The sequence below is a fragment of the Rhinoderma darwinii genome, chromosome 1, assembly GCF_050947455.1.
Source record: "Rhinoderma darwinii isolate aRhiDar2 chromosome 1, aRhiDar2.hap1, whole genome shotgun sequence".
In the NCBI taxonomy this organism is placed as follows: domain Eukaryota; kingdom Metazoa; phylum Chordata; class Amphibia; order Anura; family Rhinodermatidae; genus Rhinoderma; species Rhinoderma darwinii.
In genome coordinates this window covers 60,952,528-60,968,972 of record NC_134687.1, presented here as the reverse complement: position 1 = coordinate 60,968,972, position 16,445 = coordinate 60,952,528, and positions in this window count along the sequence as shown.

Sequence of the window (16,445 nt, the reverse complement as noted above, 5' to 3'; positions counted from 1 at the left end):
CTTGCCCCGGCCGTAGTTTAGGTGACGCATCTCTCTCTTCTGAACGTAGCCTCGCCTCCTGGGACGACGCTGTAGACCATGTGACCTGCAGCAGTCACATGGGATGAAACGTCATGACAGGAGGCGGGGCTGCGCTAAGAATAGAGGATCGCGTCACCAGGACTACGGCCGGGGCAAGTCTAAAATTTGTATAAATTTAAAAAAGTGCCTTTTTTTTTTTTTCTCATTTGTGATTTTTGCGGCAGAAACGCAGCATTTCCGCAACAGAGGAGCAGCGATTCCACAGAATACATTGACATGCTGCGGCTTAAAAAGTCACACTGCAGGTCCATTTTTTTTGCAGCGTGTGGATGAGATTTGTTTAAACCTCATCCACTCTGCTGCGACTGTGATACGCTGTGGATTTTCCACAATAAAACGTGTTGCATAAAAACTGCAGCGTTAATGCCTAGTGTGTTCCTACCCTAAGGCCGGATTCACACAAGCGTGTGCTTTTTGTGTGCGCCAAAACGTGGCGTTTTGTGCATGCAAAAGGTCATAACCGCTCCGTGTGTCAGCAGCGTATGATGCGCGGCTGCGTGATTTTCGCGCAGCCGCCATCATTATGACACTCTGTATGTTTGTAGCACGTGGTGCTTTTCTGTTTTCATTCATAGTTTATACTGCTGCGGAAGTGCTGGGCGTGATTTTCACGCACCCATTGACTTCAATGGGTGCGTGATGCGCGAACAATGCACAAATATCGGACATGTCGTGAGTTTTACGCAGCGGACACACGGACACACGCTGCATGAAACTCACTGACCGTCTGAACGGCCCCATAGAGTAACATAGGTCCGTGCGAGCCACGTGAAAATCACGCGCGTTGCACGGATGTATTACACGTTCGTCTGAATAAGCCCTAACAATAAGGCCCAGTTCACAGAGTTTTTGGCCCTTGATATTGACTCGGACACTGCGTCAGAATCAGCACCAAAAAACTTCCAAAACCGCCTCCCATTGATTTAGTCTGAAATCAATGGGAGCCAGTCGCGGAAAAAAGAAAAAGCAGCACGTCCTTTCTTGCCGCGGTTCTGCCTCTGACCTGCCATCGAAATCAATGGGAGGCAGAAAATGCATTCTTCCCTGCGTTTTTTGTCTGCTGTCCTCAATCGCCGCGGGCAAAAAACGCGGCAAGATAGTGTGGGCAGGTCAAAATCTGCCTCAAAATTCGGTGCGCGGTTCCAGGCGGTCGCGGGTGCGCATGCGCGGGAGTTTGCGGGTGCGCACGATTGGTCGCACGGGCGGCAGTGTTTGACGGCCCCCATGACGACCCCCATGCTACCCAGGGCCGCCATCAGGGGGGGTATTATGGGTACTGATGTGAGAGGCCCGGCCAAACCTAATTGAAAGGGGGGCCCGCAGCTCACGACATTCTTTTGGTGAAAAAAACGGGCCCCATTGCAGGGGCCTGTTTTTTTTCTACCAAAGGCAAGTCGCGGCAGTTGCCGGGCCCCCCTTTCAATTAGGTTTGGCCGGGCCTCTCACATCAGTACCCATAATACCCCCCCTCATAGCGGCCCTGGGTACCATGATATAGTGCTGGACGGAGTACCGTTAACAGGCGGTGCCACGGTAGGGGGGCCCAGAAAATTTAGCTGTAGGGGGCCCTGAAATTCCTGATGGCGGCCCTGGGCGCTATCTACAAGGGGCCTGTATGATGCTATCTACAAGAGGGCTTTGTGGCACTATCTACAAGGGGGCTGTGTGGCGCTATCTACAAGGGGGCTGTGTGACACTATTTACAAGGGGCCGGAAGGCACTATATACAAGGGGGCTGTGTGGCGCTATCTACAAGGGGGATGTGTGGCACTACCTACACGGGGCTGTGTGGCGCTATCTACAGGGGGGCTGTGTGGCCCTATCTACAAGGGGGCTGTGTGGCGCTATCTACAAGGGGGCTTTGTGGCGTTATCTACAAGGGGCTTTGTGGCACTATTTACAAGGGGGCTGTGTGGCGCTATCTACAAGGGGGCTGTATGTCGCTATGTACAAGGAGGCTGTGTGTCGCTATCTACAAGGGGGCTCTGTGGCACTATCTAAAAGGGGGCTGTGTGGCACTACCTACTAGGGGCCGTGTGGCAATACATACAAGGGGCCGTGTGGGACAATCTCCAAGGGGCCGTGTGGCACTATATAAAATGGGCTATGTGGCACTACCTACAAAGGGGTTTGTGGCACTATCTACAAGGGGGCTGTGTGGCGCTATCTACAAGGGGGTTGTGTGGCACTACCTACAAGGGGGCTGTGTGGCACTATCTACACGGGGGCTGTGTGGCGCTATCTACAAGGGGGCTTTGTGGCGCTATCTACAAGGGGGCTTTGTGGCGCTATCTACAAGGAGGCTGTGTGGCGCTATCTACAAGGGGGCTCTGTAGCACTATCTACAAGGGGGCTGTGTGGCGCTATCTTCAAGGGGGCTATGTGGCGCTATCTACAAGGGGGCTGTGTGGCGCTGTCTACAAGGGGGTTGTGTGGCATTACCTACAAGGGGGCTGTATGGCACTATCTACACAGGGGCTGTGTGGCACTACCTACAAGGGGCCGTGTGGGACTATCACCAAGGGGCCAGGTGGCACTATATACAATGGGCTATGTGGCACTACCTACAAAGGGGTTTGTGGCACTATCTACAAGGGGGCTGTGTGGCACTTTCTACAAGGGGCTGTGTGGCACTATTTACAAGGGGGCTGTGTGGCGCTATCTACAAGGGGGCTGTATGTCGCTATGTACAAGGAGGCTGTGTGTCGCTATCTACAAGGGGGCTCTGTGGCACTATCTAAAAGGGGGCTGTGTGGCACTACCTACTAGGGGCCGTGTGGCAATACATACAAGGGGCCGTGTGGGACAATCTCCAAGGGGCCGTGTGGCACTATATAAAATGGGCTATGTGGCACTACCTACAAAGGGGTTTGTGGCACTATCTACAAGGGGGCTGTGTGGCGCTATCTACAAGGGGGTTGTGTGGCACTACCTACAAGGGGGCTGTGTGGCACTATCTACACGGGGGCTGTGTGGCGCTATCTACAAGGGGGCTTTGTGGCGCTATCTACAAGGGGGCTTTGTGGCGGTATCTACAAGGAGGCTGTGTGGCGCTATCTACAAGGGGGCTCTATAACACTATCTACAAGGGGGCTGTGTGGCGCTATCTTCAAGGGGGCTATGTGGCGCTATCTACAAGGGTCTGTGTGGCGCTGTCTACAAGGGGGTTGTGTGGCATTACCTACAAGGGGGCTGTGTGGCACTATCTACACAGGGGCTGTGTGGCACTACCTACAAGGGGCCGTGTGGGACTATCTCCAAGGGGCCAGGTGGCACTATATACAATGGGCTATGTGGCACTACCTACAAAGGGGTTTGTGGCACTATCTACAAGGGGGCTGTGTGGCACTTTCTACAAGGGGCTGTGTGGCACTATTTACAAGGGGGCTGTGTGGCGCTATCTACAAGGGGGCTGTATGTCGCTATGTACAAGGAGGCTGTGTGTCGCTATCTACAAGGGGGCTCTGTGGCACTATCTAAAAGGGGGCTGTGTGGCACTACCTACTAGGGGCCGTGTGGCAATACATACAAGGGGCCGTGTGGGACAATCTCCAAGGGGCCGTGTGGCACTATATAAAATGGGCTATGTGGCACTACCTACAAAGGGGTTTGTGGCACTATCTACAAGGGGGCTGTGTGGCGCTATCTACAAGGGGGTTGTGTGGCACTACCTACAAGGGGGCTGTGTGGCACTATCTACACGGGGGCTGTGAGGCGCTATCTACAAGGGGGCTTTGTGGCGCTATCTACAAGGGGGCTTTGTGGCGCTATCTACAAGGAGGCTGTGTGGCGCTATCTACAAGGGGGCTCTGTAGCACTATCTACAAGGGGGCTGTGTGGCGCTATCTTCAAGGGGGCTATGTGGCGCTATCTACAAGGGTCTGTGTGGCGCTGTCTACAAGGGGGTTGTGTGGAATTACCTACAAGGGGGCTGTGTGGCACTATCTACACAGGGGCTGTGTGGCACTACCTACAAGGGGCCGTGTGGGACTATCTCCAAGGGGCCAGGTGGCACTATATACAATGGGCTATGTGGCACTACCTACAAAGGGGTTTGTGGCACTATCTACAAGGGGGCTGTGTGGCACTCTCTACAAGGGGCTGTGTGGCATTATTTACAAGGGGGCTGTGTGGCGCTATATACAAGGGGGCTGTGTGGCGCTATCTACAAGGGGGCTATGTGTCGCTATCTACAAGGGGGCTGTGTGTCGTTACCTACAAGGGGGCTGTGTGTCGCTATGTACAAGGAGGCTGTGTGTCGCTATCTACAAGGTGGCTCTGTGGCACTATCTACAAGGGGGCTGTGTGGCACTACCTACAAGAGGCCGTGTGGCGCTACATACAAGATGCCGTGTGGGACAATCTCCAAGGGGCCGTGTGGCACTATATAAAATGGGCTATGTGGCACTACCTACAAAGGGGTTTGTGGCACTATCTACAAGGGGGCTGTCTGGCGCTATCCACAAGAGGGCTGTGTGGCGCTATCTATAAGGGGGCTATGTGGCCCTATCTACAAGGGGGCTGTGTGACGCTATCTACAAGGGGGCTGTGTGGTGCTATCTACAAGGGCGCTGTGTGGCGCTATCTACAAGAGGGCTTTGTGGCGCTATCTACAAGGGGGCTTTGTGGCGCTATCTACAAGGAGGCTGTGTGGCGCTATCTACAAGGGGGCTTTGTGGCACTATCTACAAGGAGGCTGTGTGGCGCTATCTACAAGGGGGCTCTCTAGCACTATCTACAGGCCTTGTCAAAACAATAAAGTCCTTTATCTACTTTACCTACCATAATGGTTGTGTAATACCTATTCAAGCAGCGCCGTTGGTCCCGGTTTTCTTCATTTTGAATCGCACTACAGATCGACAGCAAACTTCGTTTGACTGTGATGTGGACCTGGCTGCAGCTTGCCAAGCCTTTCTGACACCTATTGGTGTCCACCACCCGAGGTGAGCGGAATTGTCACATCTATCCTCCTTTTATCATCCTATAAGATCCTCATTTGTCCCTCTGTGGCGCTGTGTCTCCTTTTTTCTAATTTGTTTAGCACTACCTACAAGCGGCCGTGTGGGACAATCTCCAAGGGGCCGTGTGGCACTATATAAAATGGGCTATGTGGCACTACCTACAAAGGGGTTTGTGGCACTATCTACAAGGGGGCTGTCTGGCGCTATCTACAAGGGGGCTGTGTGGCCCTATCTACAAGGGGGCTGTGTGGCGCTATCTACAAGGGGGCTGTGTGGTGCTATCTACAAGGGGGCTGTGTGACGCTATCTACAAGGGGGCTTTGTGGCGCTATCTACAAGGGGGCTTTGTGGCACTATCTACAAGGAGGCTGTGTGGCGCTATCTACAAGGGGGCTCTGTAGCACTATCTACAAGGGGGCTGTGTGGCGCTATCTTCAAGGGGGCTATGTGGCGCTATCTACAAGGGGGCTGTGTGGCGCTGTCTACAAGGGGGTTGTGTGGCGTTACCTACAAGGGGGCTGTATGGCACTATCTACACGGGGGCTGTGTGGCACTACCTACAAGGGGCCGTATGGGACTATCTCCAAGGGGCCAGGTGGCACTATATACAATGGGCTATGTGGCACTACCTACAAAGGGGTTTGTGGCACTATCTACAAGGAGGCTGTGTGGCACTCTCTACAAGGGGCTGTGTGGCACTATTTACAAGGGGGCTGTGTGGCGCTATCTACAAGTGGGCTGTGTGGCGCTATATACAAGGGGACTGTGCGACGCTATCTACAAGGGGGCTGTGTGGCCCTATCTACAAGGGGGCTGTGTGGCGCTATCTACAAGGGGGCTGTGTGGTGCTATCTACAAGGGGGCTTTGTGGCGCTATCTACAAGTGGGCTTTGTGGCGCTATCTACAAGGAGGCTGTGTGGCACTATCTTCAAGGGGGCTATGTGCAGCTATCTACAAGGGAGCTGTGTGGCGCTGTCTACAAGGGGGTTGTGTGGCATTACCTACAAGGGGGCTGTATGGCACTTTCTACACGGGGCTGTGTGGCACTACCTACAAGGGGCCGTGTGGGGTTATCTCCAAGGGGCCAGGTGGCACTATATACAATGGGCTGTGTGGCACTACCTACAAAGGGGTTTGTGGCACTATCGACAAGGGGGCTGTGTGGCACTCTCCACAAGGGGCTGTGTGGCACTATTTACAAGGGGGCTGTGTGGCGCTATCTACAAGGGGGCTGTGTGTCGCTATGTACAAGGAGGCTGTGTGTCGCTATCTACAAGGGGGCTCTGTGGCACTATCTAAAAGGGGGCTGTGTGGCACTACCTACTAGGGGCCGTGTGGCACTACATACAAGGGGCCGTGTGGGACAATCTCCAAGGGGCTGTGTGGCACTATATAAAATGGGCTATGTGGCACTACCTACAAAGGGGTTTGTGGCACTATCTACAAGGGGGCTGTGTGGCGCTATCTACAAGGGGGTTGTGTGGCACTACCTACAAGGGGGCTGTGTGGCACTATCTACACGGGGGCTGTGTGGCGCTATCTACAAGGGGGATGTGTGGCGCTATCTACAAGGGGGCTGTGTGGCGCTATCTACAAGGGGACTGTGTGGCACTATCTACAAGGGGACTGTGTGCCACTATCTACAAGGAGGCTGTGTGGCACTATCTACAAGGGGACTTTGTGGCACTATCTACAAGGAGGCTGTGTGGCGCTATCTAAAAGGGGGCTTTGTGGCGCTATCTACAAGGTGGCTGTGTGGCGCTATCTACAAGGGGGCTGTGTATCACTGTCTACAAGGGGGTTGTGTTGCACTACCTACAAGGGGGCTGTGTGGCAGTATCTACATATTGGCTGTGTGGCGCTATCTACAAGGGGGCTGTGTGGCGCTATCTACAAGGGGGCTGTGTGGCGCTATCTACAAGGGGGCTATGTGTCTCTATCTACAAGGGGACAGTGTGGCGCTATCTACAAGGGGACTGTGTGGCGTTATCTGCAAGGAGGCTTTGTGGCGCTATCTACAAGGGGACTGTGTGGCGCTATCTACAAGGGGGCTGTGTGGCGCTATCTACAAATGGGCTGTGTGGCGCTATCTACAAGGCGGCTTTGTGGCACTATCTACAATGGGGCTCTGTGGCACTATCTACAAGGGGGCTGTGTGGCGCTATCTACAAGAGGGCTGTGTGGCACTACCTACAAGGGGCCGTGTGGAACTACCTACAAGAGGCCATGTGGGACTTATCTCCAAGGGGCTGTGTGGCACTATCTAAAAGGGAGCTGTGTGGCGCTACATACAAGGGGGCTGTGTGGCGATATCTACAAGGGAGCTGTGTGGCGCCATCTATAAGGGGGCTGTGTGGCACTCTCTACACGGGGCTGTGTGGCACTATCTACAAGGGGGCTGTGTGGTGCTATCTACAAGGGGGCTGTGTGGCACTCTCTACAAGGGGCTGTGTGGCACTATCTACCAAGGGGGCTGTGTGGCGCTATCTATAAGGGGGCTGTGTGGCACTCTCTACAAGGGGCTGTGTGGCACTTTCTACAAGGGGGCTGTGTGGCGCTATCTTCAAGTGGGCTATGTGGCGCTATATACAAGGGGGATGTGTGGCGCTATCTACAAGGGGGCTATGTGGCGCTATCTAAAAGGGGACTGTGTAGCGCTATCTACAAGGTGGCTGTGTGTCGCTATCTACAAGGGGGCTATGTGTCGCTATCTACAAGGAGGCTGTGTGGCGCTATCTACAAGGGGGCTGTGTGGCGCTATCTACAAGAGGGCTGTGTGGCACTACCTACAAGGGGCCGTGTGGAACTACCTACAAGAGGCCATGTGGGACTTATCTCCAAGGGGCTGTGTGGCACTATCTAAAAGGGAGCTGTGTGGCGCTACATACAAGGGGGCTGTGTGGCGATATCTACAAGGGAGCTGTGTGGCGCCATCTATAAGGGGGCTGTGTGGCACTCTCTACACGGGGCTGTGTGGCACTATCTACAAGGGGGCTGTGTGGTGCTATCTACAAGGGGGCTGTGTGGCACTCTCTACAAGGGGCTGTGTGGCACTATCTGCCAAGGGGGCTGTGTGGCGCTATCTATAAGGGGGCTGTGTGGCACTCTCTACAAGGGGCTGTGTGGCACTTTCTACAAGGGGGCTGTGTGGCGCTATCTTCAAGTGGGCTATGTGGCGCTATATACAAGGGGGATGTGTGGCGCTATCTACAAGGGGGCTATGTGGCGCTATCTAAAAGGGGACTGTGTAGCGCTATCTACAAGGTGGCTGTGTGTCGCTATCTACAAGGGGGCTATGTGTCGCTATCTACAAGGGGGCTGTGTGGCACTATCTACAAGGGGGCTTTGTGGCGCTATCTACAAGTGGGCTTTGTGGCGCTATCTACAAGGAGGCTGTGTGGCGCTATCTTCAAGGGGGCTATGTGGAGCTATCTACAAGGGGGCTGTGTGGCACTCTCTACAAGGGGCTGTGTGGCACTATCTACAAGGGGGCTGTGTGGCGCTATCTATAAGGGGGCTGTGTGGCACTCTCTACAAGGGGCTGTGTGGCACTTTCTACAAGGGGGCTGTGTGGCGCTATCTTCAAGTGGGCTATGTGGCGCTATATACAAGGGGGCTGTGTGGCGCTATCTACAAGGGGGCTATGTGGCGCTATCTAAAAGGGGACTGTGTAGCGCTATCTACAAGGTGGCTGTGTGTCGCTATCTACAAGGGGGCTATGTGTCGCTATCTACAAGGGGGCTGTGTGGTGCTATCTACAAGGGGGCTTTGTGGCGCTATCTACAAGTGGGCTTTGTGGCGCTATCTACAAGGAGGCTGTGTGGCGCTATCTTCAAGGGGGCTATGTGGAGCTATCTACAAGGGAGCTGTGTGGCGCTGTCTACAAGGGGGTTGTGTGGCATTACCTACAAGGGGGCTGTATGGCACTTTCTACACGGGGGCTGTGTGGCACTACCTACAAGGGGCCGTGTGGGGTTATCTCCAAGGGGCCAGGTGGCACTATCTACAAGGGGGCTGTGTGGCGCTATCTACAAGGGGGCTATGTGTCTCTATCTACAAGGGGACAGTGTGGCGCTATCTACAAGGGGGCTGTGTGGCGTTATCTGCAAGGAGGCTGTGTGGCGCTATCTACAAGGGGACTGTGTGGCGCTATCTACAAGGGGGCTGTGTGGCGCTATCTACAAATGGGCTTTGTGGCGCTATCTACAAGGCGGCTTTGTGGCACTATCTACAATGGGGCTCTGTGGCACTATCTACAAGGGGGCTGTGTGGCGCTATCTACAAGAGGGCTGTGTGGCACTACCTACAAGGGGCCGTGTGGAACTACCTACAAGAGGCCATGTGGGACTTATCTCCAAGGGGCTGTGTGGCACTATCTAAAAGAGAGCTGTGTGGCGCTACATACAAGGGGGCTGTGTGGCGCAATCTACAAGGGAGCTGTGTGGCGCCATCTATAAGGGGGCTGTGTGGCACTCTCTACATGGGGCTGTGTGGCACTATCTACAAGGGGGCTGTGTGGTGCTATCTACAAGGGGGCTGTGTGGCACTCTCTACAAGGGGCTGTGTGGCACTATCTACAAGGGGCTGTGTGGCGCTATCTATAAGGGGGCTGTGTGGCACTCTCTACAAGGGGCTGTGTGGCACTTTCTACAAGGGGGCTGTGTGGCGCTATCTTCAAGTGGGCTATGTGGCGCTATATACAAGGGGGCTGTGTGGCGCTATCTACAAGGGGGCTATGTGGCGCTATCTAAAAGGGGACTGTGTAGCGCTATCTACAAGGTGGCTGTGTGTCGCTATCTACAAGGGGGCTATGTGTCGCTATCTACAAGGGGGCTGTATGGCACTATCTACAAGGGGGCTCTGTGGCACTATCTACAAGGAGGCTGTGTAGCGCTATCTACAAGGGGGCTGTGTGGCACTACCTACAAGGGGCCATGTGGCACTACCTACAAGGGGGCCATGTGGGACTATCTCCAAGGGGCCGTGTGGCACTATCTGCGCTATGTGGCGCTATCTACAAGGGGGCTGTGTGGCGCTGTCTACAAGGGGGTTGTGTGTCGTTATCTACAAAGGGGCTGTATGGCACTATCTACACGGGGGCTGTGTGGCACTACCTACAAGGGGCCGTATGTGACTATCTCCAAGGGGCCAGGTGGCACTATATACAATGGGCTATGTGGCACTACCTACAAAGGGGTTTGTGGCACTATCTACAAGGAGGCTGTGTGGCACTCTCTACAAGGGGCTGTGTGGCACTATTTACAAGGGGGCTGTGTGGCGCTATCTACAAGTGGGCTGTGTGGCGCTATATACAAGGGGACTGTGTGACGCTATCTACAAGGGGGCTGTGTGGCCCTATCTACAAGGGGGCTGTGTGGCGCTATCTACAAGGGGGCTGTGTGGTGCTATCTACAAGGGGGCTTTGTGGCGCTATCTACAAGTTGGCTTTGTGGCGCTATCTACAAGGAGGCTGTGTGGCGCTATCTTCAAGGGGGCTATGTGGAGCTATCTACAAGGGAGCTGTGTGGCGCTGTCTACAAGGGGGTTGTGTGGCATTACCTACAAGGGGGCTGTATGGCACTTTCTACACGGAGGCTGTGTGGCACTACCTACAAGGGGCCGTGTGGGATTATCTCCAAGGGGCCAGGTGGCACTATATACAATGGGCTGTGTGGCACTACCTACAAAGGAGTTTGTGGCACTATCGACAAGGGTGCTGTGTGGCACTCTCTACAAGGGGCTGTGTGGCACTATTTACAAGGGGGCTGTGTGGCACTATCTACAATGGGGCTGTGTGTCGCTATGTACAAGGAGGCTGTGTGTCGCTATCTACAAGGGGGCTCTGTGGCACTATCTAAAAGGGGGCTGTGTGGCACTACCTGCTAGGGGCCGTGTGGCACTACATACAAGGGGCCGTGTGGGACAATCTCCAAGGGGCTGTGTGGCACTATATAAAATGGGCTATGTGGCACTACCTACAAAGGGGTTTGTGGCACTATGTACAAGGGGGCTGTGTGGCGCTATCTACAAGGGGGTTGTGTGGCACTACCTACAAGGGGGCTGTGTGGCACTATCTACACGGGGGCTGTGTGGCGCTATCTACAAGGGGGATGTGTGGCGCTATCTACAAGGGGGCTGTGTGGCGCTATCTACAAGGGGACTGTGTGGCACTATCTACAAGGGGACTGTGTGCCACTATCTACAAGGAGGCTGTGTGGCGCTATCTACAAGGGGACTGTGTGGCACTATCTACAAGGAGGCTGTGTGGCGCTATCTAAAAGGGGGCTTTGTGGCGCTATCTACAAGGTGGCTGTGTGGCGCTATCTACAAGGGGGCTGTGTATCACTGTCTACAAGGGGGTTGTGTTGCACTACCTACAAGGGGGCTGTGTGGCACTATCTACATATTGGCTGTGTGGCGCTATCTACAAGGGGGCTGTGTGGCGCTATCTACAAGGGGGCTGTGTGGCGCTATCTACAAGGGGGCTATGTGTCTCTATCTACAAGGGGACAGTGTGGCGCTATCTACAAGGGGACTGTGTGGCGTTATCTGCAAGGAGGCTGTGTGGCGCTATCTACAAGGGGACTGTGTGGCGCTATCTACAAGGGGGCTGTGTGGCGCTATCTACAAATGGGCTGTGTGGCGCTATCTACAAGGCGGCTTTGTGGCACTATCTACAATGGGGCTCTGTGGCACTATCTACAAGGGGGCTGTGTGGCGCTATCTACAAGAGGGCTGTGTGGCACTATTTACAAGGGGCCGTGTGGAACTACCTACAAGAGGCCATGTGGGACTTATCTCCAAGGGGCTGTGTGGCACTATCTAAAAGGGAGCTGTGTGGCGCTACATACAAGGGGGCTGTGTGGCGCTATCTACAAGGGGGCTGTGTGGCGCCATCTATAAGGGGGCTGTGTGGCACTCTCTACACGGGGCTGTGTGGCACTATCTACAAGGGGGCTGTGTGGTGCTATCTACAAGGGGGCTATGTGGCGCTATCTATAAGGGGGCTGTGTGGCACTCTCTACAAGGGGCTGTGTGGCACTTTCTACAAGGGGGCTGTGTGGCGCTATCTTCAAGTGGGCTATGTGGCGCTATATACAAGGGGGCTGTGTGGCGCTATCTACAAGGGGGCTATGTGGCGCTATCTAAAAGGGGACTGTGTAGCGCTATCTACAAGGTGGCTGTGTGTCGCTATCTACAAGGGGGCTATGTGTCGCTATCTACAAGGGGGCTGTGTGGCACTATCTACAAGGGGGCTCTGTGGCACTATCTACAAGGAGGCTGTGTAGCGCTATCTACAAGGGGGCTGTGTGGCGCCATCTATAAGGGGGCTGTGTGGCACTCTCTACACGGGGCTGTGTGGCACTATCTACAAGGGGGCTGTGTGGTGCTATCTACAAGGGGGCTGTGTGGCACTCTCTACAAGGGGCTGTGTGGCACTATCTGCCAAGGGGGCTGTGTGGCGCTATCTATAAGGGGGCTGTGTGGCACTCTCTACAAGGGGCTGTGTGGCACTTTCTACAAGGGGGCTGTGTGGCGCTATCTTCAAGTGGGCTATGTGGCGCTATATACAAGGGGGATGTGTGGCGCTATCTACAAGGGGGCTATGTGGCGCTATCTAAAAGGGGACTGTGTAGCGCTATCTACAAGGTGGCTGTGTGTCGCTATCTACAAGGGGGCTATGTGTCGCTATCTACAAGGGGGCTGTGTGGCACTATCTACAAGGGGGCTTTGTGGCGCTATCTACAAGTGGGCTTTGTGGCGCTATCTACAAGGAGGCTGTGTGGCGCTATCTTCAAGGGGGCTATGTGGAGCTATCTACAAGGGGGCTGTGTGGCACTCTCTACAAGGGGCTGTGTGGCACTATCTACAAGGGGGCTGTGTGGCGCTATCTATAAGGGGGCTGTGTGGCACTCTCTACAAGGGGCTGTGTGGCACTTTCTACAAGGGGGCTGTGTGGCGCTATCTTCAAGTGGGCTATGTGGCGCTATATACAAGGGGGCTGTGTGGCGCTATCTACAAGGGGGCTATGTGGCGCTATCTAAAAGGGGACTGTGTAGCGCTATCTACAAGGTGGCTGTGTGTCGCTATCTACAAGGGGGCTATGTGTCGCTATCTACAAGGGGGCTGTGTGGTGCTATCTACAAGGGGGCTTTGTGGCGCTATCTACAAGTGGGCTTTGTGGCGCTATCTACAAGGAGGCTGTGTGGCGCTATCTTCAAGGGGGCTATGTGGAGCTATCTACAAGGGAGCTGTGTGGCGCTGTCTACAAGGGGGTTGTGTGGCATTACCTACAAGGGGGCTGTATGGCACTTTCTACACGGGGGCTGTGTGGCACTACCTACAAGGGGCCGTGTGGGGTTATCTCCAAGGGGCCAGGTGGCACTATATACAATGGGCTGTGTGGCACTACCTACAAAGGGGTTTGTGGCACTATCGACAAGGGGGCTGTGTGGCACTCTCTACAAGGGGCTGTGTGGCACTATTTACAAGGGGACTGTGTGGCGTTATCTGCAAGGAGGCTGTGTGGCGCTATCTACAAGGGGACTGTGTGGCGCTATCTACAAGGGGGCTGTGTGGCGCTATCTACAAATGGGCTGTGTGGCGCTATCTACAAGGCGGCTTTGTGGCACTATCTACAATGGGGCTCTGTGGCACTATCTACAAGGGGGCTGTGTGGCGCTATCTACAAGAGTGCTGTGTGGCACTACCTACAAGGGGCCGTGTGGAACTACCTAAAGAGGCCATGTGGGACTTATCTCCAAGGGGCTGTGTGGCACTATCTAAAAGGGAGCTGTGTGGCGCTACATACGAGGGGGCTGTGTGGCGATATCTACAAGGGAGCTGTGTGGCGCCATCTATAAGGGGGCTGTGTGGCACTCTCTACACGGGGCTGTGTGGCACTATCTACAAGGGGGCTGTGTGGTGCTATCTACAAGGGGGCTGTGTGGCACTCTCTACAAGGGGCTGTGTGGCACTATCTACCAAGGGGGCTGTGTGGCACTATATAAAATGGGCTATGTGGCACTACCTACAAAGGGGTTTGTGGCACTATCTACAAGGGGGCTGTGTGGCGCTATCTACAAGGGGGTTGTGTGGCGCTATCTACAAGGGGGCTGTGTGGCGCTATCTACAAGGGGACTGTGTGGCACTATCTACAAGGGGACTGTGTGCCACTATCTACAAGGAGGCTGTGTGGCGCTATCTACAAGGGGACTGTGTGGCACTATCTACAAGGAGGCTGTGTGGCGCTATCTAAAAGGGGGCTTTGTGGCGCTATCTACAAGGTGGCTGTGTGGCGCTATCTACAAGGGGGCTGTGTATCACTGTCTACAAGGGGGTTGTGTTGCACTACCTACAAGGGGGCTCTGTGGCAGTATCTACATATTGGCTGTGTGGCGCTATCTACAAGGGGGCTGTGTGGCGCTATCTACAAGGGGGCTGTGTGGCGCTATCTACAAGGGGGCTATGTGTCTCTATCTACAAGGGGACAGTGTGGCGCTATCTACAAGGGGACTGTGTGGCGTTATCTGCAAGGAGGCTGTGTGGCGCTATCTACAAGGGGACTGTGTGGCGCTATCTACAAGGGGGCTGTGTGGCGCTATCTACAAATGGGCTTTGTGGCGCTATCTACAAGGCGGCTTTGTGGCACTATCTACAATGGGGCTCTGTGGCACTATCTACAAGGGGGCTGTGTGGCGCTATCTACAAGAGGGCTGTGTGGCACTACCTACAAGGGGCCGTGTGGAACTACCTACAAGAGGCCATGTGGGACTTATCTCCAAGGGGCTGTGTGGCACTATCTAAAAGGGAGCTGTGTGGCGCTACATACAAGGGGGCTGTGTGGCGCAATCTACAAGGGAGCTGTGTGGCGCCATCTATAAGGGGGCTGTGTGGCACTCTCTACATGGGGCTGTGTGGCACTATCTACAAGGGGGCTGTGTGGTGCTATCTACAAGGGGGCTGTGTGGCACTCTCTACAAGGGGCTGTGTGGCACTATCTACAAGGGGCTGTGTGGCGCTATCTATAAGGGGGCTGTGTGGCACTCTCTACAAGGGGCTGTGTGGCACTTTCTACAAGGGGGCTGTGTGGCGCTATCTTCAAGTGGGCTATGTGGCGCTATATACAAGGGGGCTGTGTGGCGCTATCTACAAGGGGGCTATGTGGCGCTATCTAAAAGGGGACTGTGTAGCGCTATCTACAAGGTGGCTGTGTGTCGCTATCTACAAGGGGGCTATGTGTCGCTATCTACAAGGGGGCTGTATGGCACTATCTACAAGGGGGCTCTGTGGCACTATCTACAAGGAGGCTGTGTAGCGCTATCTACAAGGGGGCTGTGTGGCACTACCTACAAGGGGCCATGTGGCACTACCTACAAGGGGGCCATGTGGGACTATCTCCAAGGGGCCGTGTGGCACTATCTGCGCTATGTGGCGCTATCTACAAGGGGGCTGTGTGGCGCTGTCTACAAGGGGGTTGTGTGTCGTTATCTACAAAGGGGCTGTATGGCACTATCTACACGGGGGCTGTGTGGCACTACCTACAAGGGGCCGTATGTGACTATCTCCAAGGGGCCAGGTGGCACTATATACAATGGGCTATGTGGCACTACCTACAAAGGGGTTTGTGGCACTATCTACAAGGAGGCTGTGTGGCACTCTCTACAAGGGGCTGTGTGGCACTATTTACAAGGGGGCTGTGTGGCGCTATCTACAAGTGGGCTGTGTGGCGCTATATACAAGGGGACTGTGTGACGCTATCTACAAGGGGGCTGTGTGGCCCTATCTACAAGGGGGCTGTGTGGCGCTATCTACAAGGGGGCTGTGTGGTGCTATCTACAAGGGGGCTTTGTGGCGCTATCTACAAGTTGGCTTTGTGGCGCTATCTACAAGGAGGCTGTGTGGCGCTATCTTCAAGGGGGCTATGTGGAGCTATCTACAAGGGAGCTGTGTGGCGCTGTCTACAAGGGGGTTGTGTGGCATTACCTACAAGGGGGCTGTATGGCACTTTCTACACGGAGGCTGTGTGGCACTACCTACAAGGGGCCGTGTGGGATTATCTCCAAGGGGCCAGGTGGCACTATATACAATGGGCTGTGTGGCACTACCTACAAAGGAGTTTGTGGCACTATCGACAAGGGTGCTGTGTGGCACTCTCTACAAGGGGCTGTGTGGCACTATTTACAAGGGGGCTGTGTGGCACTATCTACAAGGGGGCTGTGTGTCGCTATGTACAAGGAGGCTGTGTGTCGCTATCTACAAGGGGGCTCTGTGGCACTATCTAAAAGGGGGCTGTGTGGCACTACCTGCTAGGGGCCGTGTGGCACTACATACAAGGGGCCGTGTGGGACAATCTCCAAGGGGCTGTGTGGCACTATATAAAATGGGCTATGTGGCACTAC